This window comes from Macaca thibetana, chromosome 1 (assembly GCF_024542745.1).
Source record: "Macaca thibetana thibetana isolate TM-01 chromosome 1, ASM2454274v1, whole genome shotgun sequence".
Lineage (NCBI taxonomy): Eukaryota > Metazoa > Chordata > Mammalia > Primates > Cercopithecidae > Macaca > Macaca thibetana.
Window position 1 is genome coordinate 152847517 of NC_065578.1, and position 25358 is coordinate 152872874.

At 44.0% G+C, this 25358-nt stretch overlaps 1 protein-coding gene and 1 pseudogene across 2 annotated transcripts in view; both read left to right on the forward strand.

The window, feature by feature from the left end:
* Nucleotides 1–25358, forward strand: part of LOC126948846 (cuticle collagen 2-like) — a 940772-nt gene that overhangs the window by 884422 nt on the left and 30992 nt on the right. The window lies entirely within an intron of this gene.
* On the forward strand, nucleotides 20357–21910 carry LOC126948833 (hsc70-interacting protein-like; annotated as a pseudogene).

Here is a 25358-nt window from a genome sequence, read left to right on the forward strand (position 1 = left end):
CTTAAACTCCTGACCTCAGGTGATCCGCCCACCTCGGCCTCCCAAAGTCCTGGGATTACAGTCATGAGCCACTGCACCAGGCCTTCCATTACTTTTAATGACAAAAACCATGATTACGTTTGTACCAACCTAATAATTGGTCAATATTATCAAAAACCTTTGTGTATATATAAAGCAGTAGCCAGTGACATCTTATTGTTGTTGCCTTAAAAGTTCAGTTTTGCAAATTCATCATTTAGGATGCTGTATTTTTCCCAGAGTTTTAATGCTCTGCATTGAGCTGGTGATAGATACCTTGATATCACATTCCAAACCACGGTATGTGTGTTGTACCTGAGTTCTAGTTTGGAATAACATTTCTAGATATTTTTTAAATGAAAAATATAATTCTTTGCTAATGCATATGAAACAAACACTCCACTCGGGGAAGATGCTCAGGAAACAAGCATTTCAATGAAACACATAGGTGAGGCTATTTATCTACTGACTCATGTCAGCTCCAAAAAGGATTTAAGAGGAATAGCTCTACAGAATTGGGCAATTTTAACTGTCATCAATCACAATTTAATCTAAATTTGATCTTATTCCCAAACTTTGGTTAAGATGCTTCTTCCAAGCTGCCTTTAATTTTACTTTGGATGTTTGCTCCAAGCACCTGGAGAGCAAGGATTATGGTTTATTCTTTATTTGGCCACAGTGCCTAGTATAGTTCCTGGCAGAAAATAAAGGTTTGTTGAATGACTAAATGAATGAAACTTTCCTAGGGCAAGCTTTAAATCTAAGCCCTCTGACCAACTTGTAATACATATAGGCATAAAAAGTACCTTTCTAGCTTTTCATGGGCATTTCAGCAAGAGCGGTACTATGACTGTCCCCTTTCCACAGTCAAATGCTAGAATTTTTCTCCATGGCTCTCAGCTCTTTGTACTTCCAAAGCCCCCTGTTTTAAAAGAGTTCAGGTATAGGAAACAGAAACCATTATACCAATTTTAAACAAAAAGATTATGTAGTATCAGGAATTAGATGCCTGAAAGATTATTGCCAGGGCCGAAGCAGCAGACCCCAGACTGTGCCTCCTAGAATGACTTTCAGAACAGCACACCAGAACTGGCCCAACAGGGGAGCTGCTACAAAGGTGGGCAAATCTGAAGCTGATGAATTTAAAAATCCATAGCTGGATTCAGGCATCTGCTACCACCACCATCACCACCACCACCACATCATTGCCTCCTGACACCTACAAGACTGGTGACAGAGCGCTGGAAGGCTGCTATAGAGAAACATACTGTCTGTACAATTATGCTTGCTGCTGGTTCCAGGGATGGCTCTGAGCAAGACCCTGAGGTAGGACAAGCTTAGCTGCTTGGTTCTCTGGTAGATCCTTAATAGTCAAAGCTGCATGAAGACAGCCTTTGTCTCACTTGGGTCAGGCACATCTAATTGGGAGAACCTAATTGTCTTCTAGAAACCTAGCTGCAAGGGAGTCTGAGAAATGAGGAGTTTAGTTTACCCGCTTCTGTAAATCAAACAGGAAATGCTACCTGTGAAGGCAGACTAGATGCTGAGTGCCAATCAACCATAACCACTACAATCCTCCATTTGGCAGAATAATGACAATACAGCTGACATGTAGCATTGACTACATACTGCTGTAAAGAAGGAAGAACTATCTGTGACATCCCAGTACAACAGCATTAAACTCTCCCGTGAACAAATACCCACTTTAACAGGAGGAGGAATTACAACTCAATTAACATGTGATCACACAACACCCCTGCTGAAACTGCAGGAGGGAGCAAGGGACAGAGAGAGATATTTTCAGTAGGATGAGAGAGGAAGAATTATCCATTTTAAATAAGCATCTTTTACTCCGGATTGCCTTCTCTGTGACCATACTGAATATCTTTCAGCTGGTCAATGTGCCTGATGGGGAAGAGACAAAGTTGTCCCCATGCTGAGAGGAGAGACCCAGTTCCAACTTGTAGGGCTCTCTGGGGTCTGGCTTGGTAAGTTGCTTTCTGCTATTATATGGTTCTAATTAAGCAGAAAGCTTGACAAAGGAAAAAAAAAATAAAAATAAAAATAAAATGGAGAGAGCCCAAGGATAGGAATTGGAGGATTCTGAGGGAATCATTGGGGAGAACACCATTTAAAACAACCATGGAATTATGTGTGTTTGGGAGCAAGGCAGAGAGAGCAGAACCCCAACAAAAGTTGTGCCATTTCTTGAGAACCAGAGATGCAGGAGTCCTCCAAAACTGCTCAGCCTGTCTCCACCACCCAGCAGCTGCCACTGGTCATAGATAGCCTGGCCCTCACTCTTCAGTGACCTCAAGAACTTTTCTTTCTTCCTCCCTCCCTTCCTTCCCTCCCTCCCTCCCTCCCTCCTTCCCTCCCTCCCTCCCTCCCTTCCTTCTTTCCTTCCTTCCTTCCTTCATCCTTCCTTCCTTCCTTCTGTCTGTCTTTCTTTCATTGTATTTGAGACAGGGTCACTCAGGCTGGAGTGCAGTGGTGTGATTACAGCTCACTGTAGCTCCAAACTGCTGGGTTCAAAGGATCCTCCCAACCTCAGCCTCCTGAGTAGCTGGGACTACAGGTGGGGCCACCATGTCAGGCTAGTTTTTAAATTTACTGTGGAAACATGGTGTTATGGTATTGCACAGGCTGCTCTCAAACTCCTGACCTCAAGCAATTCACCTGCCTCACTCATGGACTTTTCTGATCTTGCTTGTCTCTGTTTAGAGTTTCTGGAGTAGAACCACTGTCAGGATGAGTGGGAAGAGCATCCCCTAACCTGTCTGTGCCTCAGATTTCTCATCTTCAAAATGGAGGGAGTAAAACTACTTACCTCGAAGGGCTGGTGAAAGGTTAAAATGAGATGTAATTAGTTTAGACATAACATTAATACATAATTAGTTTAGAATAGAAACTGGCATGTGTTAAGTGTTAAAAGAAATATTGGCAGCTTTTGTTGCTTTATCTCTTCGAATCCTTGGCAAAAGTTAGAGATCATGGATTATCTAGAGGTAGGCCATGGTGGAGAATTGAGAATGAGGTGTGTGGTGGTGATCAGATGAGAAAATCATATAAGTTGCAGGAAGGGGGAGTGACTGAGGAAGCTTTTGTGGAGTCCTAATTAGAGAAACAGAGTTAGGCTAGCAGGACCAAGGGAAAGCAAAGAGAGAAAGCAGATAAACGGCTGGGTGTAGTGGCTCATGCCTGTAATTCCAGCACTTTGGGAGGCCGAGGTCAGGAGTTCAAGACCAGCCTGGCCAATATGGTGAAACCCCGTATCTACTAAAAATACAAAAATCAGCCAGGCATCATGGTGTGTGCCTGTAATCCCAGCTACTCGGGAGGCTGAGACAGGAGATTTGCTTGAACCTGGGAGGCAAAGGTTGCAGTGAGCCGAGATCATGCCACTGCATTCCAGCCTGGGCAACAGAGCGAGGCTCCATCTCAAAAAAAAAAAAAAAAAAAAAAAAAAAGAAAAAAAAGAAAAAAGAAAGCAGATAAACTGTAAGTCTTCCTTTCTTTCTTCATGGTCCAGGACACATAGCCCTCCTGAGCAAATAACTCACAATCTTCCTGCATCCAACTATCACCAGACACCTGCAAGCTATTATAGCTCACTGCAACCTTGGCATTATCAGAACTGCACAAAGCCCTCTTCAACAGATAGCATAAACACTCTTCTATAGAATCTCCAGCAAGCCTCTGTTTCCTGGCAGTCAGATTCTCTTCTGCTGGCTGCCCATTGCCTCCTTGCAACGTATTTTCCTACTTTCTCTAGTAAATCTGCCTATTGTTATCTACAGCTGTCTTGGTAAATTCTTTTACCCCTGCACCACTGGCCCAGGTACTCCCTGGGTACTCCTTATCTGCAACAGCTTTGGCAATGCATCGTGATAGCAAAATGTCAGAGGTTGGCCAGCAAAGTGAAATGGAGCCCAGAAGAGAATAAGAGTAACTAGGAGTAAGAAGAAGTGTGGCTGAGACCAAGATGGGTTAGGGTACAGATTTAGCTACTATACCAAAGGCCAAAATAATGGTGTCTCTAACAAAGCTTATTTCTCTTACATAAAAGAATTTGAGTAGATGGTTCGGGGTTGGTATGGTGGTTCTGTAGTGTTGGAGGCTTCTTCTATCTTGTAGGAGAGCCAGGTTTCTTCTACCTTGTTGCCATGCCATTCTCAGCATGTGGCTTCACCTCCCAGTCTAAGATGGCTACTCCAGCTCCTGCCATAACTCCTACCTTTCAGCTCATGGGAAGGGAAGAAAGGTGACACTGGACACATTCTTTTGCTAAAGGAATGACCTAGAAAGTACACGTACCACTTCTGCTCACATCTCACTGGCCAAGACTTAGTCACGTGTCCATCTCGTGCTGCAAAAGAGGCTGGAAATGTGGTCTTTAGCTGGGTAGTCATGTGCCCAGGGAAAGGAATGGAGGGAAAGGGAAGGAAAAATGGATATGGGGAGTGGGCAATGCATTGTGTCTGCTATAAGACTAATACATATTTTGGGATGCTAATGGAATTTTTATTGCTAATGATTTCTGAAAACGTCTGACAAAGTTGCAACATCTTGTTTTTGACCAACATTCAAAAAAACCAAACTACATAAAGAACTGGAAGCTGGAAATTTCTTACAATGACCCCACTACTACCTGAGTACCAAAGCCTTATCAATGCTGATGACCAAAAAAAGACTTGAATTGTCCAATTTCTCTCTAGGAAAATATTTTGGAGATGAATTAAGATGAATTAAGTCAAATGACTATTAAAAAAATCTTTCTTCCTCTTGATTAATGATTCCATCCATTAACATTGATACTTTTTAAGCAGCTTACCTTTTCTGAAGGAAGATATTAAAGGACAGAACATGCCAAGCTTTTAAAGTTTGACAAAAATACTCACTTAAATTATTATTAGATTCTGAGATCTGCTCTGAAGGTGATGAAGGAGCTTTTTGGAATAGAGCCAAATGCTAATGCTGATTTCCACAGCTGAGCAAGGTCTGTGCAAGCACCCCAGGATCACTCCCTGCTTTCTCTCCTGCTGTTTATTACCTAAAACATAGGTTTACATATGTTGAAATGTTTATATTTGTCCCAAGCCTTTTCTGGAGGGAATTGGGTATAAATAAACCACACAATGAATCCCTTCCTCCCTAGAAACTAAAAATGAGGTCATCTCCTTTGTCTTTCCCCATTCCTCTCCTGATAGGAATGTAGATTTTTAAACAAACACATCAAAAGTATGCTGTGAAGAGGGCTCAGTGTTAGTAACAGCGGGCTTTTTTGTCTTATAATTGCCCTGCTATAAAAACTGAGAAAGGAGATGGAGAAAAGAAAAGGGAAAAGAGAGGAGAAAGGAGAGAGAGGTACTAGGTTCTTATTCTTTGAGTCTTTTTGGTGCCGTAGATGACTTTGATAAACTAGTGAAGCCTATGGACCCCTTCTCTGAAGAGTGTCTTCAAATGCGTAAAATCAGATGTATAGGATTACCTAGGAAACCAATTATATTGAGATAGAGCTCCACTTATGGATTCTTTAGGAGGTCTGCGGACTGCAGATGAACTCTCTGGGTTGTCTCCCCTGCCTACATCATCAGCTCCCTTAAATCAAGCATAAGTTCCAGCGGTTCAGGCTGTCTTAGTTTGACAAATACAATCCCTTACATGAAGCTGCTACATTGTATGCCCAAATTCTTTCTCAGACACAAGGTCATTTCTGTTCCATGGACATGGAACTAGCATTTGAAGGCTGTTACTATGAAGCTCAAATGCACAAGCCTCTTTACTGCAGGTTAAATTGGCCCCACAGTGATAGATCTCCACAGGTTCTGCCTGGATGCCACTTGCTTTCCCGTAGCACTGAGCAGAGACATGATACTGGGATTCAGTCCTTAAAAGTAAAAACCTTATAATAAATATGTAAGCTCCTCTTGATGAAATATGTAGTAAGAAGAGGCTGTTTTTGTTACAGTCTCAGCAATGCACCACAATGTAGCAGTCTCTCGTTGTGAGGTATCACTCCAAGTTCTTTGTCTCACAACCAAGAGAATTAAGGAGCATAAACACAAAGGATGAGGTTGGAGTGAAAGTTTAATAAGCAAAAGAAGAAACTCTCTGCAGCAGAGAGGGGTCTCAAAAGGGTTGCTGTTTTTATAGTTGAATGCAAAGCCTTTTATAAGAAACTGATGGGAGCTAGGCATCTCATTTACATAAGGTGCAAATTTCTGGTAGCTCCACCCCATTTTCCTAATGTGCATGGGGGCCCTTAGCGCCATATTGTTTTGTTCCCCTTACGCGCATGTGTTAAAGCACAGAATTTTCCATTGCAAGCATGTCTGGGCAAGTCACCTGTGTAGTTGTTCTTATCTGTGCAGCTGTGGGAATGTCTTAGGCAAGACCCCCTGTGCAAGTTTCCTTTTCTGTGCCTGCAGCTTGATTTTTCAGGCTGTTCTTTTGTTTGAAATAATTTAACTGAGGACCCACTCTAACTGCCTGCTTGACCGGTTTCTTCCTTTCTCATCTCACATTCTCATAGTAGCAGAAGCTCTTAGCCTTTGAAAAAGGGCTTTGTTTTGGGCAAACGAGAGACAGGATGATGGGGAAATGTGGGGAGGGAGTCACCAACTCACACCTTAACTAATTCTGCCTCCACTGTGGATCTGGACTGAAGAACCTACAAAGGCAGATATCATCTCAGTGTTGGTCCTTGGGTGCTTCCTCACGTGGACAAGTTCAGAGTAGGAAAGATGATACCAGGCAGGTCCCCAAGACTCCTGTCATCCCCCCTTCTCACCAAGCCTCACTTATATCTAACATGTATCTTCAGGAATCCCCAGGTGGGGAATGACTCTTCCCCAGGTTGCCTTACTGAGACCTGAGAAATAAAAAACAAAATTCCAAGGCCCTAACTGACTAAACTGATCCCCTTTTGGCCAGGGGGACCCCAGAGAAACCTTGGAAGCTGAGTCCTTGCCATGATGCTATAGAAGGTTGGACATATCTCATTACATCCTCTCCCTTGATAACTGCCGTTAGACTTTCTTCCCTAAGGGCTACACAGAAACCAGACCTTTCAAAAGACTCCACACTGATAATGTCAATGACTAGCTCATCTTCCCAGGTATAGAACAAAGACAAGATGAGATTAGTCGCTTCTTCACCCTTCTCTGAGACATCTGCTTCCTCTATTCCTCTTCTCTTCAAATGTTCACCTTATATTATGTAAAATATAGATTTCCTGGGCACTAACTAAAGTCTGACAAACGTGTAGTCATTCCTCTCACTGTTCCCATTCCTTCTTTTAAGGAAAATGTATAAATACTAAACCTCCTGAGAACCTCTTTGGAAAAAAAGAGCTGCAGATGTGTCTGTGACTCTCATTTTTCCTGGGTGTGCCCTCAAACTGGCTTAATAAACCTCGATAATTTGAAACTTATGCTTCAGTCACTAATTTTGATTGTCAGGCTCCCACATCTAAGGGAGCCATTTTACTGGTTCAAAGACTCAACCAACTCAAGTCTTATGCACTCAGCCCCTCCCCTACCCATTATGATGAACTCTGGTCAACAAAGAGCCATGTATAAATTCCATCCAGAGACACAAGGTCCCCTTGGGACTGCCAATCACAACAGGGTTACTTCTATTGTTTCCACTATGGGTGGAACCAAAATAATTCCTTAGCTAGTGAAACCCCGTATCAGGTTCTGTAAGTACCATCGGACTGTACTTAGCAACATTTCGTTATGGCCCACAAGGTATTTGGGCCATTTCCCTAAGGAAAGTCCTTTGTTTCCTTACCTCCCTCTAGGAACAGTACTCAGCTGGGCCCTTGTCCCACAGAGAGAGGGGAGAGCACTCATCCTGTGTGACAGGAAAGGGGTCCTGATCTAGACCCCAAGAGAGCATTCTTGGATCTTGTGCAAGAAACAATTCGTGGCAAATCCATAGAGTAAAGTGAAAGCAAGTTGATTAGGAAAGTAAAGGAATAAAGAATGGCTACTCCATAGGCAGAGAAGTCCTGAGAGCTGCTGGTTGGCTATTTTTATGGTTATTTCTTGATTATATGCTAAACAAGGGATGGATTATTCATGAATTTTCAGGAAAAGGGGTAGGCAAGTCCCAAAACTGAGGGTTTCTACCCTTTTTAGACCATATAGGGTAACTTCCTGATGTTTCCATGGCATTTGTAAACTGTTATGGTGCTGGGAGGAGTGTCTTTTAGCATTAAAATGCATTATAATTAACATATAATGAGCAATGAGGATGACCAGAGGTCGCTTTTGTTGCCATCTTGGTTTTGGTGGGTTTTGCCTGGCTTCTTTACCACAGCCTGTTTTAGCAGCAAAGTCTTTGTGACCTGTATTTATTATTATTATTATTATTATTATTAACATCATCATTTTGAGATGGACTCTTGCTCTGTCACCCAGGCTGGAGTGCAGTGGCACGATCTCGGCTCACTGCAACCTCCACCTCAGGTTCAAGCAATTCTCCTGCCTCAGCCTCCTGAGTAGCTGCAGTTATAGGTGTGCACCACCACCCCAGGCTAATTTTTGAATTTTTAGTAGAGGCAGGGTTTCACCATGTTGATCAGGCTGGTCTTGAACTCCTGACCTCGTGATCCACCCGCCTTGGCCTCCTAAAGTGCTAGGATTACAGGTGTGAGCCACTGTGCCTGGCTTTTTTTTTTTGACCTTCCCACCTCAGCCTCCCAAAGTGCTGGCATTACAGGTGTGAGCCACCACACCCAGACAAGATTCTTTCTCAGGATTGTTATAGCTATTCTGGGTCCTCTGCAAATCCATATGAATTTGAGAATTAGTTTGTCAATTTCTACAAATAAACAGTTGTTCAAATACAATAGATTATCGTTTTTCTTACCAGATATTTGTAGATTTTCTTTAATAGATATTTCTTCATTTGCTGTATGCCCTTAGGCACGTTTCCAGAGCCTCTAAGTGTTTGGGGTTTTAAAAAATGATTTTCATCAATTTCACTGGAGCTTCCCAAATCATCATACCAGAAATCAATCTCTTTAACAAAGGATCACACACGCGCGTGCGCGCGCACACACGAACTCCTACAACTCAATAGCAAAGGGAAAAATAACCCCATGTTGAAGATGACAAGAAACAACCAGATCTCTAATACATGGCTGATAAAAGTGCAAATAGAATAAGCACTTTGGAAAACTGTTTGGCAGTTTCTTAAAACTTAAATGTTTCACCTATTCTATCACTCAGCAATTAGACTCCTAGGTATTTAGGCAAGAGAAATTAGAGTTGTAGCCACAAAAAGACTGGTATAATAATGCTCACAATGACTTTATTCCTAATAGCCTGGAAATAACACAAATGTTCATCAATTTAAAAATGCATGGCTGGGCGTGGTGGTGCACACAGTAATCCCAGCACTTTGGGAGGCTGAGGCAGGTGGATCACCTGAGGTCAGGAGTTTAAGACCAGCCTGACCAGCATGGTGAAACCTCGTCTCTACTAATGATACAAAAATTATCTGGATGTGGTGGTGCATGCCTGTAATCCCAGGTACTTGTGAGGCTGAGGCAGGAGAATTGCTTGAACCTGGAAGGCAGAGGTTGCAGTGAGCTGAGATCACACCATTGCACTCCAGCCTGGATGACAAGAGTGAAACTCCATCTCCAAAAAATAAAACAAAATTTAAAAATTAATGCATAAGAAGAAAACATAATGTATGCATCCAATAGAATACTACTCAACAATAAACAGGAATGAGCTACTGATACATGCAGCAACATGGGCTTTGAAGTCAGGCAACCAAATTGCAGTATGACCATGGGCCAATTACTTGGTCTCTGTTATCTTTTCTGTAATGGGATTGTTGTGGGTTGACTCGTATTCCCCAGAAATTTATGTGTTATGGCCCTGTCCCCCAGTACCTTAGAATGGCACCATTTGGAGACAGGGTCTTTAAAAGGGTCATTTAAAATGAGATCATATGGGTAGGCCCTAATCCAATATGACATGTGTCCTTATAAGAAAAGGAGATCAGGACACAGACACTGTCTCAGTCCATTTGGGCTGCTATAGCAAAATACCACAAACTAGGTGGCTTATAGAGACCAAATATTTATTTCCCACAGTTCTGTAGGGTAGGAAGTCCATGATCATGTCTGCAGAAAATTCAGTGTCTGGTGAGGTCCCTTTCATCATAGATGGCACCTTCTTGCTGTGTCCTCATATGGTGAAAGGGATGGGTTTTTTTGTATAAGGACACTAATTCCATTCATGAGGGCTCTGCCCTCGTGACATAATCACCTCCTAGAAGCCCTACCTCCTAATACCATCACACTGGGGATTAGGATAGGAACATGAATTTGGCGGGAACACAAACATTCAGAGCATAGCAGACACAGACAGAGAAAATCATATGAAGATACAAAGAGGAGAAGGCCATCCACAGCCCAAGAAGAGAGACGTCAGAAGAATCTAACCCTGCTGACACCATTTATTTATTTATTTATTTATTTATTTATTTATTTATTTATATTTATTGAGACAGGGTCTCACTCTGTCAGCTCACTGCAACCTCCACCTCCCAGGATCAAGTGATCCTCCTGCCTCAGCCTCCCGAGTAGCTGGAACTACAGGCGCGTGCAACCACACTGGACTAATTTTTGTGTTTTTAGGAGAGATGCGTTTTCACTATTTGCCAGGCTGGTCTTGAACCCCTGGGCTCAAGTGAACTCACCCACCTCAGCCTTTCAAAGTGCAGGAATTACAGGCATGAGCCACTGCACTCTGCCTTGTTTAATTAGTTATTTTAAGATGGAGTTTCACTCTGTTGCCCAGGCTGGAATACAGTGGTGTGATCATAGCTCACTGTGGCCTCGAACTCCTGGGCTCAAGTGATCCTCCCACTTCAGCCTCCCAAGTAGCTGGGACTACAGGTGCAGACCGCCACACCTAGACAATTTTTAAAATGTTTTTGTAGAGACAGGGTCTCCCTTTGCTGCCCAGGCTGGTCTCAAATTCCCGGGCTCAAATGATCTCCCCGCCTTGGCCTCCCAAAGTGCTGAAATTACAGGTGTGAGCCGCCATGCCTGGCTCTTACTGACAACTTGTTCTCAAACTTCTAGCCTCCAGAATTGTGAGAAATACATTTCTGTTGTTTAATCCACCCAGTTTGTGGTACTGTGTTGTGGTAGCCCTAACAAACTACTACAGGGATCATAATTCCTATGGACGAAACTGTGGGAAGGATGACTTGAGAAAACATGAAAATCACCAATCATAGTGCTTAGAACATCGTGAATGCCCAGCAATACTATTCCTTTTGAGGATGTAAATTGCCAGGCAATGTGTAAAAGAGGCCTGTGGTGTGTGTCAATACACATAAAGCTGGGAAACTATGTGCATATGTGTGTGAGCATGTGTGTGTGTGTCCACATGTATATGTAGTTTTGCACGTTAAATGGAGTATGTCAGTCACATTCATATATCTCACAGTGAAGCCTGGAGCAGAAGGTGAGCTTTCTGAGGGCAGGACCCCAGCCTGGGTAATCTTATAAAACAATAGGACAGAGGGCCAAATCCAGCCCTCTGCCTATTTAGTTAAATGAAGTTTTATTGAAGTACAGCTACACATGTTGGTCCACATATTGTATCTAACTGCCTTAGTGCTACAATGGCAGAGCTGAATAGTCTTGACAGAGATTGTGTGGATCACAAAACCTAAAATATTTACTATCTGGCTCTTGAAAACACAGTTTGCTGCCCTTGTTATAGAGTCCAATGTGATAAAGATTAAATAAATTATTCTTTCTCTTTCCTTTTCCTCCTTCTTGTTATGGAAGGAGACTAAGAAAAAGAAAAACAAATGAAAAATGAACATGAAAGTTACATTTTTTTTTTGAGACGGTGTCTGGCTCTGTTGTCCAGTCTGGAATGCAGTGGTGCCATCTCAGCTCACTGCAATACCCGCCTCCCTGGCTCAAGGAATCCTCTCACCTCAGCCTCCCAAGTAGTTGGGACTACGGGCATGTGCCATCATGCCTGGTTAATCTTTGTGTTTTTGGTAGAGATGGGTTTCACCATGTTGCCCAGGCTGGTCTCGAACTCCTGGACTGTCTTGAACTCCTAGACTCAAGTGATCCTTCTGCCTCAGCCTCCCAAAGTGCTAGGATTACAGGCATGAGCCTAGCATTGCAGTGAGCGGAGATAATTTGGCTGCGCTCGGCTGTAAGTTACTTTAGATTGATTTTGTCTAACTTCTTTATGGTTATGAGGAAACTGTAGTCTAATACAGTTCTGTCTCAATCTCCTCATCTGTAAAATAGAGATATTTTGAGTTGTAAATGTGCTAATACAGTCATGTACCACATAAAGAATGATGTTTTGGTCAAGGAAAGGCCACATATATGATGGTGGTCCCATAAGATTATAATGGAGATGAAAAATTCCTATCACTTAGTGACATGGTAGCCTATGTAACATTGTAGCACAATGCATTACTCATGTGCTGGTATAAACAAACCTACTCGTGTAAAAGCATACAATTATGTACAATGCATAATAACTGATAATGATAATAAACAACTATGCTACTGGTTTATGTATTTACTATACTATTTATCATTATTTTAGAGTATGCTCCTTATACTTATTTAAAAATAGCTAACTATAAAACAGCCTTAGGGAGTTCCTTCAGGAGGTATTACAGAAGAAGGCGTTGTTATCGTAGGAGACGACAACTGTTGCCCCCAAAGACCTTCCAACGGGGCCGGCGCGGTGGCTCACGCCTATAATCCTAGCACTTCGGGAGGCCAAGGTGGGTGGATCGCTTGAGCCCAGGAGTTTGAGACCAGCCTGAGCAACATGGTGAGACCCCTTTCTCTACAAACTACACAAAAATAAGGCCAGTGTGGTGACACAGGCCTGTAGTCCCAGCTACTTGGTAGGTTGTGGTGGGAGGATTGCCTGAGCCCGGGAGGCAGAGGTTGCAGTGAGCCAAGATCGTACCACTGCACTCCAGCCTGGACAACAGAGCAAAACCCTGTCTCAAAACAAACAAACAAACAAAACAAAACAGAAACAAGAACAAGAAACTTTCAGTTGGACAAGATGTGGACGTGGTTCTCTACATGATGTTCTGGACCCCGTGTAGGCCTAGGCTAATGTGTATGTCTGTGTCTTAGTTTTTAACAAAAAAGTTATATAAAAATGGAAAAAAGCATATAGAATAATGACATAAGGAAAGAAATAGTTTTGTATAGCTGTACAATGTGTGTTTTAAGTGTTAATACAAAGGAGTCAAAACGTTTTTTAAATTTTTCAAAGCTTATTAGGTAAAAAAGTTACAGTAAGCTAAGGTTAATTTATTATTGAAGAAAGAAAAATTTATTTATAAATTTATTGCAACCTAGGTGTAGAGAGCTTATGAAGTCTACGGTAGTGCACAATAGTGTCTTAGGCCCTCACATTCACTCACCACTCACTCACTGACTCACCCAGAGCAACTTCCAGTCCTGTAAGCTTCTTTCCCAGAGAATGCCCTGTACAGGTCTACCATCTTTTATCTTTTATACTGTATTTTTACTGTACCTTTTCTATGTTTAGATAAGTTTACATACAAAAAAATCTTACTGTTGCCTATGGTATTCTAGAACTTACCACTGCCTGTTACAATTGCCTGTGGTATTCCGTACAGTAACATTCTGTACAGGTTTGTAGCCTAAGAGAGATAGACTATACCCTGCAGCCTAGGTAGGCTCTACCGTCTAGTTTTGTGCAAGTACACTCTATGATGTTTACACAATGGTGACATCACCTAACAATGAAATTACCTAATGACACATTTCTCGGAACATATCCCCTTTGTTAAACAATGCAGGACTGTACACATATAAGCAATTAGAACAGTGTCTGGCACAAAGTTTTGCTATTATTCATATCATCGTTAACTTCTCTTCCTTATGAACATCTGAAAAACCCCTATCTTTTTTGGTTTATATTAACGTATATACAATTCATGTCCTTCCCTGCAGAGAACATGAGAGAATGAGGGCAAAGGGGGAATCAAAGTTGGAAAGGCAGAAACAAGCAACCCAAGGCGCCTGCTTGGCACCAAACGACTCCCCAGGTAAGCCCTAGCCAGCCCCCATCCCCACCCCCAGCTGGCCTGTGCTAATAGAATTCAGAAGGTAACACAATCCTCAGGCTCTGAATTCTTAGAGGCTCCTGGCCAGGGGCTATGGGAGCTGGCAGGAGGCCGGGAGGCTGAGGGCTGTGATAAAGATCAAGTGCCCACAGCCCTCCCGTCTCTTCCACCCCACCCGGGGCTGCCTCCTGAAGCCTGGCCTCAGTGCAGGTTTGCAGATTTTCTCTAACTGGCTGTCTGGCTTCCTGGAGAGAAAGTGTTCAAGCCCAGAGAGCCTCAGGAATGAGAGTCTAATCAGACCCATGTGTGGAGAAAACCTCTAGTCCTTTTTCTTAGTTCTTGCTGCTTTTGTCCCCACCTGGGAAAAGACAGTAGCCCAATAGGGGAAGGCCTTTCCTATGGGGGGAAAGCTTGTGGTCAGGGTCCCCCTTCCCGCCCACCCCCAACATTTTCCCCTATGGCTGGGGCTTAGAGCCCAGTCTGTCACCCTGCAGGGGAATGTGGATCCAGACAGGGCTTTTGCTCCTCCACCCACCCCAGGACCAACCACAGTGAAAGTAACCACTGAAACACAAGATAATTGGGACCCCTGGGTGTCAAACAAGAAGGAGGGTAGAAAACACACAAATGGCTAGAGACATGGTCCTTTTGGAGCCTCAGCCCCTGCCTAAGCTCCCTGTCTGAGGCAAAAACATGAGGCGCCCACAGGACACAAGAGAAATAAGACAGAAACTTTTTTTTTTTTTTTTTTTTTAACTCGGTACCTCAATTGGATGCAAAGAGACAGAAACTTATGATCAAAAATTTTTTGACTCTTACAGGATCCAAATTTCCAGCAAAGCACAAACAACCATGGCAAGAAACTGCCTGGAGTGCCTTCTGTCACCTTGTCACCAAGATCAGCAGTCAGCACTTCTGAATGCGTCTCGTCTACACCATGTGCTATATAGGCACCTCTACATACCGTCCATTCTCATTACTTAGGGTACTTATACCCTACAAAATCACTGCAAACCTCGAACCTCTGGTCAGAACATTTTCATTAACCAATCAATACATAGCCTTGTTTTATGTGTTTCTATGAAGTATGTATCATTAATTAATTAACATTGAACTCACAGCCCACAACACTATCATTTCAGCCTGAACAAAGCTTATCTAACACACTTCTTTTCTCCACAAATCTCAGCACAGTCTTTTCATGCTTAGGAGCGGGAGACACCACTTCAGCACTATGCTTGGGGACCATTTTAAACAGTGAAATCACCAAGAAAAAGCACAAAAAAATGCCAAAACCATGGCACTAAATAGACTGCAAAAGGGGCACTTGTTTACAGCATGAGGGCTGAAGGAAGAAGGAAGAGCATGCCTTGTCCAGCCTCAGCTGGGAACATGATTCGAATTTCTGCTGCTCTGTGCGTGTCTGCAAATGACCCCAAAAACACTGTAAATATTGATTTGAGGGTTACAAATACATTTTAGTGAGTAGACAAATTTGTAAATACAGAAGTCACAACTAACAGGACCAACTGTATATTATCCTGTTTATTTCTCCTAGCAATTCTATGTGGTGGGTATTTATTATTATTATTTGTAGAGATAGAGTCTTGCTTTGTCCCCTAGGCTGGTCTCAAACTCCTGGGTTCAAGCAATCCTCCCTCCTCAGCCTCCCAAAGTGCTGGGATTACAGGTGTGAGCCGCCACGTCCAGCCCGTGGTGGGTATTACTATTCCCATTTTAAAGATTAGAAAACTTGGGAGCTGGACACGGTGGCTCATGTCTGCAATCCCAGCTACTCAGGAGGCTGAGCAGAAGGATGCCTTTAGCCTAGGAGTTTGAGGCTGCAGTGAGTCCACCACTGTAGTCCAGCCAAGGTAACACAGTGAGACTCAGTTTCTAAAAAAAAAAAAAAAAGATTGGAAAACGGAGGCTCAGAGGGGCTTATGTGATTTGTACAAGGTGGTGTGGCTAACAAGTGGCATTTGTATGTCTCCCACATCAAGCTTAAGACCTTTCACCTGGAGAAGACTCTACCAGAGAAGATCATCCCGCCTCAGTCAATCTTTTATTCTGTATCTATTTGCCATACATAAATGGACTCGTTCAACTACTACTGTGGGCTGGTGTGTTCTCTTTAACTTATCTGGGGGTGCTTATGGGGATGGGGAACTATATCCCTCTTCCTCTATCTCCAGATTGAACTCAGATTCTTGAGTACAGAGAGGGCTTCTCCTGCTGTTTATTCCCCAGGAGCTCTGCAAGCAGTCTTGAGAAAAGCAGTCCCCATTCCTATCCTGGATTCAGCTACTGCGACAGGCTCACAGGGCCGGTCATCTGGGGCAAGTGTGGGAGGGCACAGGTAGCCTCTGCATCAAGTCATTCAACAGACGCGATATTGGGCCCTTGCTATTTACTTAGTCCAGTATCAAGCTTGCCTCAGGGACACTGTGAAGACATAGGAAACATCTCCACCCAGTCTGCTTTCACATAAGTTACCTGTGGTGTGGGAGATTAAGACACAAACATCACAGGCCAGCCAGAACCATGCATGGTGCAGAGCTGAGCTCAGTGCAGTCTTCAGTGGGTAAGGGCATCCATGAGGGCTGGTGTGGGTCCTTCTTCATGGAGAAGGAGTTTTGTCGTGGAACTCAAATAGTGAAAGGGATAGACGGAAGGAAGGAGGGGAGTTCAGGCATAGCTTGTGAGGAGATCAATGTGGCTAGAATCTGGGCTGCAAGCTCAGGATGGAGTTTGGCAGCAATGAAGAAACAATCCAGGAAAGAATCCATGAGGGTGCGGGAGATGACAGAGCTGTTGACTAAGGGTTGGAGGCTGGAACTGCACTAGGCAGCACATTCTTGGTTACTCCCGAACAATGCTGAGTGGAGCGCAGAAAAACTTGATGCGGGTCCCTTGCCAGTCACAGTGGGGCTTCAGCCCCTTCCAGTGCCCTGATAATAGGACATGCTACAGAGAAGAGGAAATGCCCTGTCAGGGGTTTTATCTTTATCCTCAGAGCCCCACAGCTGCCTTTACCTCCCCAATCCATTTTTTATACTCTCCTTCTCCAACTGATTCCTCAAACCACCCAATCTGGCTTCTGTTCCTTTTCTTTTCTTTTTCATTTCCTTTGTTTTCTTTTCTTTTCTTTCTTTCTTTCTTTTTTTTTTTTTTTTTTTTTTTTTTTTGGAGACAGGGTCTCACTTGTCATCCAGGCTGGAATGCAGTGGCATGATCTCTGCTCACTATGGCTTCGACCTCCAAGGCTCAAGCTATCCTTCTGCTTCAGCCTCTCAACTAGCTGGGACCACAGGCACACGTCACCATGCCTGGTTAATTTTTTGCTCCTTTTTGCAGCGATGTGGTTTTGCTGTGTTGCCCAGGCTGATCTCAAACACCCAGGCTCAAGCAATCCTCCTGCCTCAGCCTCCCAAAGTGCTGGGATTATAGGCATGAGCCATCATGCTTGGTCCCCATTTCTTATAAAAGCCATTTTCATGAAGATCACCATTGACCTTCAAGTGACTATATCCAAGGCACATTTTTTTTTTTTTCAGTTTTCAACTAATTGGATAGTTCTCTTCTAGAATGTAACATCATGAAGTCAAGGAATTTTGCATTCATTACTATATTCCCAGAACCTGGAACAGTCTGGCATAAGTGCCTGCTAAACACAGTAGGTACCTGATAAATACTCATTGAATAAATGAGTGAACTTTCTTTCCATGGCTTCTGTGACGCCATGCTCTCTGGTTTTCCTTCCACTCCCTGTCTGTGTCCTCTCTGTCTTTTTCGGTAGACTCTTCTTCTTTATCCTGACATGTAAGATAACTCCAAACCTCCATCCTAGGCACTCTCCTCTCCTCATCCATATTGTTTTTCTTTGGGACACCTTATTCGCTACCTTTAAGTAGCATCTGTGGCTCATGGCATTGTCCAAGAATGGCCACACCTATATATTTATCCCATCCCACATACTCTTCTTAAAACGTAACTGACACTTTTCCATCAAGAAGTAGGGTCTAAGTTTCCTCCCCTTGAATCTTCCTGGCAGCTTATGACTTCTTTGGTCAAATGGAAGTGACACTCTATGACTTTGGAGGTTAGGTCGTATGAAGAATTCAGTCTCCACCTGGATCTCTCTCGGGCTTCTTGATTTTAGAAGCAACCCATCCTGTGGTGAGGAAGCCCAGGCCAGGTAGAGAGGCCACATGTGGGTGTTGGCAGCCAATGACTCCAGTTAAGCCCCCAGCCAGCAGCCAACATTAATATCATATAGGCCAGGCATGGTGGCTCATGCCTGTAATCCCAGCACTTTGGGAGGCTGAGGTGGGCAGATCACGAGGTCAGGAGTTCAAGACCAGCCTGGTCAATATGGTGAAACCCCGTCTCCACTAAAAATACAAAACATTAGCTGGGCGTGGTGGTGGGCACTTGTAATCCCAGCTACTTGGGAGGCTGAGGCTGAAGAACCAATCACTTGAACCCGGGAGGTGGAGCTTGCATGAGCCGAGATCGCACCACTGCACTCCAGCCTGGGCGACAGAGCGAGACTCCATCGCAAAAAAAAAAAAAAAAAAAAAAAAAAAAAAAAAAAAAAAAAACCCAAACCATATATTTTTTATATATATATGTAGTTTCAGGTCCCAGCCATTGAGTCTCCCAGCTGAGACCTCAGACACTGTAGAACAAAGTTATCCTCTCCATGCACTGTCCAAAGTCTCAATACAACAAAACCATAAGAGATAATAAATGGCTGTTGTTTGAAGTCACCAAGTGTTGAGGTAATTTGTTACTTGGTGAAAGACACCCACTATACCATCTGTATGCCGATATTCTCTAAATTTATATTTCCAACCCAGTCTTCTCCCTTGATCTCTGGATCCATATATACAATTGCCTGCTCAGCATCTCCACTTGGATGTCTCAAAGGAGCTGTGATCTCACCATGATGAAAGCTAAACTCTAATTTTCCCAGAGGTCTGATCCTTTTCCACTGTTTTCTTTCTTAATAAATGGCTCTTCCTTCCAACCATTTTCTGAATCCAGAAATTTAGGAATCTGTCCTTAATACTTTATTTTCCCCACTGGTCCACAAGAAATCCATCAATAAATTTGGTCAATTTTACCTCTTAAATGTCTATCTCCCTCTTTCTGCTTCTTCTTTTTTTTTTTTTTTTTCAGATGGAGTCTTGCCCGGTCACCCAGGCTGGAGTACAGTGGCACTATCTCGGCTCACTACAAGCTCTGCTTCCCGGGTTTGCCATTCTCCTGCCTCAGCCTCCCCAGTAGTTGGGACTACAGGTGCCCACCACAATGCCTGGCTAATTTTTCGTATTTGCAGTAGAGGCAGGGTTTCACCATGTTAGCCAGGATGGTCTCGATCTCCCGACCTTGTGATCCACCCGCCTTGGCTTCCTAAAGTGCTGGGATTACAGGTGTGAGCCACCGTGCCTGGCTTTTTTTTTTTTTTTTTTTTTAATTGAGACAAGATCTTGCTCTGTTCCCCTGGCTGGAGTGGAGTGCAGTGGCACAATCTCAGCTCACTGCAACCTTCACCTCCCAGGTTCAAGCAATTCTCCTGCCTCAGCCTCCTGAGTAACTGGGACTATAGGCACACGCCACCACACCCGGCTAATTTTTATATTTTTAGTAGAGACAAGGTTTTGCCATGTTGGCCAGGCTGGTCTCAAACTCCTGGCCTCAAGCAGTCTACCTGCCTTGGCCTCCCGAAATGCTGGGACTACAGGCCTGAGCCACCATGTCCGGCCAAATGTATCTTAAATCTTACAACCTCTCTACATCCCCACCATCGCCGTGATCCAATCCACCATCACAACTCACCTGCCTGAACCCATGTAGTAGTTTCTTACCTTCCCAAATCTAGCCTGCTTCTCTCCACTTTGTTCTTCACACTGCAATCAAAATGATCCTTATTTGGAAATTAGCTGGGCGTGGTGGTGGGTGCCTCTAATCGCTGCTACTCAGGAGGCTGAGGCAAGAGAATCACTTGAACCCAGGAGGTGGAGGCTGTAGTGAGCCGAGATCGCACTATTGCACTCCAGTCTGAGTGATAGAGCAAGACTCCATCTCAAAAAAAAAAAAAAAAAGTCCTTTCTGTGCGGTCATGCCAAGCATGATCCTGGAACCTGATCCTGGAACCAGGCTACAGACCCTCAGCTTTGCCCACCACCTCCTGACCATGGACCCCCACAAAGTGAATGAACTTCGGGCCTTTGTGAAAATGTGTAAGCAGGATCCCAGTGTTCTGCACACCAAGGAAATGCGCTTCCTGAGGGAGTGGGTGGAGAGCATGTGGGGTAAAGTACCACCTGCTACTCAGAAAGCTATATTCGAAGAAAATACCTAGGAAGAAAAACCTGATAGTAAGAAGGTGGAGGAAGACTTAAAGGCAGATGAACCATCAAGTGAGGAAAGTGATCTAGAAATCGATAATGAAGGTGTGATTGAACCAGACACTGATGCCCATCAAGAAATGGGAGATGAAAATGCAGAGATAACAGAGATGATGGATCAGGCAAATGATAAGAAGGTGGCTGCTACTGAGCCCTAAATGATGGTAAACTGCAGAAAGCCACTGACTTATTCACAGATGCCATCAGGCTGAATCCTTGCTTGGCCATTTTGTAGGCCAAGAGGGCCAGTGTCTTCCTCAAATTACAGAAGCCAAATGCTACCATCCGAGAGTGTGACAGAGCCATCGAAATAAATCCTGATTCAGCTCAGCCTGACAAGTGGCGAGAGAAAGCACACAGACTTCTTTTCTTTTCTTTTCTTTTCTTTTCTTTTCTTTTCTTTTCTTTTCTTTTCTTTTCTTTTCTTTTCTTTTCTTTTTTCTTTTTCTTTCTTTCTTTCTTTCTTTCTTTCTTTCTTTCTTTCTTTCTTTTCTTTCTTTTCTTTTCTTTTTTTTTAGAGGGAATCTTGCTCTGTTACCCAGGTTGGAGTGCAGTGGCACAATCTTGGCTCACTGCAAGCTCCGCCTCCTGGTTCACACCATTGTCTTGCCTCAGCCTCCTGAGTAGCTGGGACTACAGGCGCCCGCCACCATGCCCGGCTAATTTTTTGTATTTTTAGTGGAGACGGGGTTTCACTGTGTTAGCCAGGATGATCTCAATCTCCTGACCTTGTGATCCGCCCGCCTTAGCCTCCCAAAGTGCTAGGATTACAGGTGTGAGCCACCGCACCCAGCCGGGAAGCACACAGACTTCTAGGCCACTGGGAAGAAGCAGCCCATGATCTTGCCCTTGCCTGTAAATTGGATTATAATGAAGATGCTAGTGCAATGCTAAAAGAAGTTCAACCTAGGGCACAGACAATTGCCGAACATTGGAGAAAGTATGAGCAAAAATGGAAAGAGCGAGAGATCAAAGACAGAATAGAAAGAGCTAAGAAGGCTCGAGAAGAGCATGAGAGAGCCCAGAGGGAAGAAGAAGCCAGATGACAGTCAGGAGCTCAGTGTGGCTCTTTTCCAGGTGGTTTTCCTGGGGGAATGCCTGGTCATTTTCCCGGAGCAATGCCTGGAATGGGAGGGGGCATGCCTGGAATGGCCAGAATGCCTGGACTCAATGAAATTCTTGGTGATCCAGAGGTTCTTGCAGCCATGCAGGATCCAGAAGTTATGGTGGCCTTCCAGGATGTGGCTCAGCATCCAGCAAATATGTCACAATACCAGAGCAACCCAAAGGTTACGAATCTTATCCGTAAATTGTCAGCCAAATATGGAGGTCAAGCATAATGCCCTTCTGATAAATAAAGCCCTTGCTGAAGGGAAAGCAACCTAGATCACCTTATGGATGTCTCAATAATACAAACCAGTGTACCTCTGACCTTCTCATCAAGAGAGCCGGGATGCTTTGAAGATAATCCCTACCCCTCTCCCCCAAATGCAGCTGAAGCATTTTACAGTGGTTTGCCATTAGGGTATTCATTCAGATAATGTTTTCCTACTAGGAATTACAAACTTTAAACACTTAAAAAAAAAAAGATCTTTGTTTGGGACACTTGAATGAATTTTCCTTGCTCTTAAGACCAAGACAAAAATCCTTAACATGAGCAAACTCTATGAGATTCGGCCCTTGCTTAACCTCTCAAAATCCCTGCTGTCCTCCTCTGGATTTCTGCTCTGCACTCCACTGTGACTGTTCCTGGATTGCACTGAGCTCCTCCCCACAGAGGGATGTGCACACATGGTCACTATTCTCGGGAAATCTCCTCTGTCCCCTGTCTTTTACCAAGCTAATTTTCATACATTCTTCAGATCTTAGCTCAACCAAGGAAACTCTTCCTGACTCTCCCTCACCTTCTTTGTAAGGTCTTCTGTAATATGCTGTCATTGCTCCATGTGCTTTTAAATCTCAGCCTATCTCTGTCTTTAATTGCACATCATCCGTGAGACTATTTGATTAGTGTCTCCCTTACAAGACTGAAAGCTCCAGGTCAGCAGGAACCACACGTCTGTGATGTCCCTTGCACCATGCAGAGGCATTCTGTAAATATCTACTGCTTATGGAATGAGTGAATGAAGGTGCAAATCCAAAATGAGTAACAGAGCAGCAAGTTCCAGCCTTGAGGCCCAGGACCGTATTTCTCAGTTTCATGAACCTAATATGCTGGGGAGAGCCTGTTGTGAATCACACAGCACCCTCTCCTTTCTCCAGAAGATACATTTTCTTTTTAACAGAATATAAATTTTCTTCATGTTTCACGTTCCATACCCCAGTGTCAGCGTGGGGATAGGGGTGAGGGATGTCAATTAAACTAATCTTGGCAATCCCCTCGCCCAGGATTGATTGAGGAATAGGTATAGGACACAAGGCTAGTGAGACAAAAAGGAAATTTGAGTTTTATAAAGGGACAGGAAGATGCTCTTGGGTGAGGATGTGATACTTGGAACCACTGTAGCCTCTTGTGGCCCTGAGGGAACAAAGGCCCAATACATGGCAGAGGCAAAGGCTACTGGTGGGGAGAACCCACCTCCTCAATGAACACATAAAATGACCACCATTGAAACTGCTTATTATATGGAACAATAAATTGTTCCTTATTGGTTTAAGCCAGGGTTTCTCAGCATCACCATTGACACTTTAGGGTGCATAATACTTTGCTGTGGGCAGCTGTGCATTGTGTGTGGTCCTATGCATTGTGGTATGTTGAGAAGCATCTCTGGCCACTGCCCACTAGATACCAGTATGACCCCCTCCACCACCCATCCCAGTTGTGACAACCACTAATGTCTTCAGACCTTGCAAAATGTCCCCTGGGGAGTAAAACTGCCCCCAGTTGAGAATGACTAGTATAAGCCAACTGAACTAAATTTTCTATTACTTGCAGCCAAAAGCCACTTAACTGATACAGCACCTTTTCCACTTAGTTTACCCATAGCAGATGAATCTCTTTTTATCACACCCACATCTGCCTCTAGCACCAGAGCTGCTCACAGACCCATTCACACGATTACATCTTCCCACCAACCCCATTCAATCACAGCCTTCCTACTCCTGCTTTACCACTCACTTCCCCAGTCCCAGCTCCAACCATCTCTGTCTCTCCCATCTCCTGCCACTTGCTGTGAGAGCTGATGGCAGTGCTGTCAGTTACTTGCTCTTGCTCTAACATTGCTCTCTGCTACTTCTGCTCCTCACCAGACGGAGGTCAATAGAAGCTTCCTTCAAATTTCCCCTGCCAAGGCTCTTTCTCCACCCCCGTTATTCCTGCCTAACTAATTTCATCTGTACATCCATTTATCCATCCATCCATCCATCCATCCATCCACTATTCAACAATATTTTGCACACTTACTATGTGCTTGGAGCTACAATAGACACTGGATAGTGAATGGATTAAGATATAGAACTTGTCCTTAAAGAGCATGCAGTCTGGCTAAGAAGACAGTTCACTAAGTCAATGAGAAGTACTGTGTAAATGTTGAAGATATCTGACCTACTAGGAAAAAAAAATGCATTTTCACACCCTGAGTGGCCCGCACATTTAATTAGGTACTCAAGATAATGGAAAAAGTGGTCTTTATCTATTCATGGAGCAAGTCTGGCAAAACTGTATCTGCCAATGTGGTTAGTCCAGTTCCAGTAACTGGATGCATTTGGGAGAAGGGAGAAGGCCTGAGAAGAACTGGGTTCTGTTAAGTCAGACTTTTTTCCCCCTGTGCACTTTTCTCCAACTGGTCTGAATTAGTGAGGTCTAACTGTTTCTATTTAAGAAAAAGGCAACAAAATCTTGAGGGCGTGCCTCCAAAAATCTTGCCAAAAGACACACATGCACGCACACACACACACACACACATGCACACATCACCACCACCACCAACTCCATCATCCACACACTCTGCCCTCGGGACAGGGACACACAGTGACACACACTGTCAGGCAGTTAAGGAAAAAGCAGAAATTGGGCATCCGTTCAAACAGCTTGAAGTTAAGAGATGGAAGACGGCTGTCGGGAGGGCAGAGCAGAGAGGGGCTTTGGTAAAGGAACTGCTCCAAGCACAACAGAAAAGGTCTGGCCTGAAGATTCTGGATTTCCTCTTTGGTTCTTTCAAAGAATGAGTCTCTGGTTCTATTTGGCTGGGGGACCAGCACTTGCGGGGTGTGGCCTCGGGCTCCCTCTTCCCCTGCACAGTAACACTATTGTTCGGTAACTGCGGCCAATTTATGGAAAGAGGTGGAATGTTTATGTAACTGACTCCGCTTTAGACAAGATGTTTGAAAGGGGAAAAAAATGACTGATGGAAGGAGGCCAGTCCAAACATGGTTTTTCTTCCTTTCTGGACACAGATGTTGGAAAAATGAGGAGAAGGAAGGAGGGAGGGAGAGAAGAAAGTCAGGGTCTGAGAAAAAGTGCCAAAGTCCAAGCTGGCCAGAGACAGCCAGAGTCTGTCTCTGAGGCCAGGGGCAGAGCCTTGGAGCAGAACCTCCGTTTTTGGAAGCTGCTGCTTTAATTAAACAGGTCAACCCAATCAGGACAGCTCTGGTGTGGGGTCTGGATCTCATTAGCCTAACATGGGTGGGGTGGGGCTGGCCTGGGGGAGTGGATCCCTGGTGTGTCTGTAGTGAGGGGCAGCCTGAGATGAGGGAACTTCTTTACTGCTTTCCCCAAAGCCAGGCCCCAGGCAGCTGGAGCTGCCAGGAGGGGCAGACCACAGATGGAGAATGCGCTTCATTAAGCAC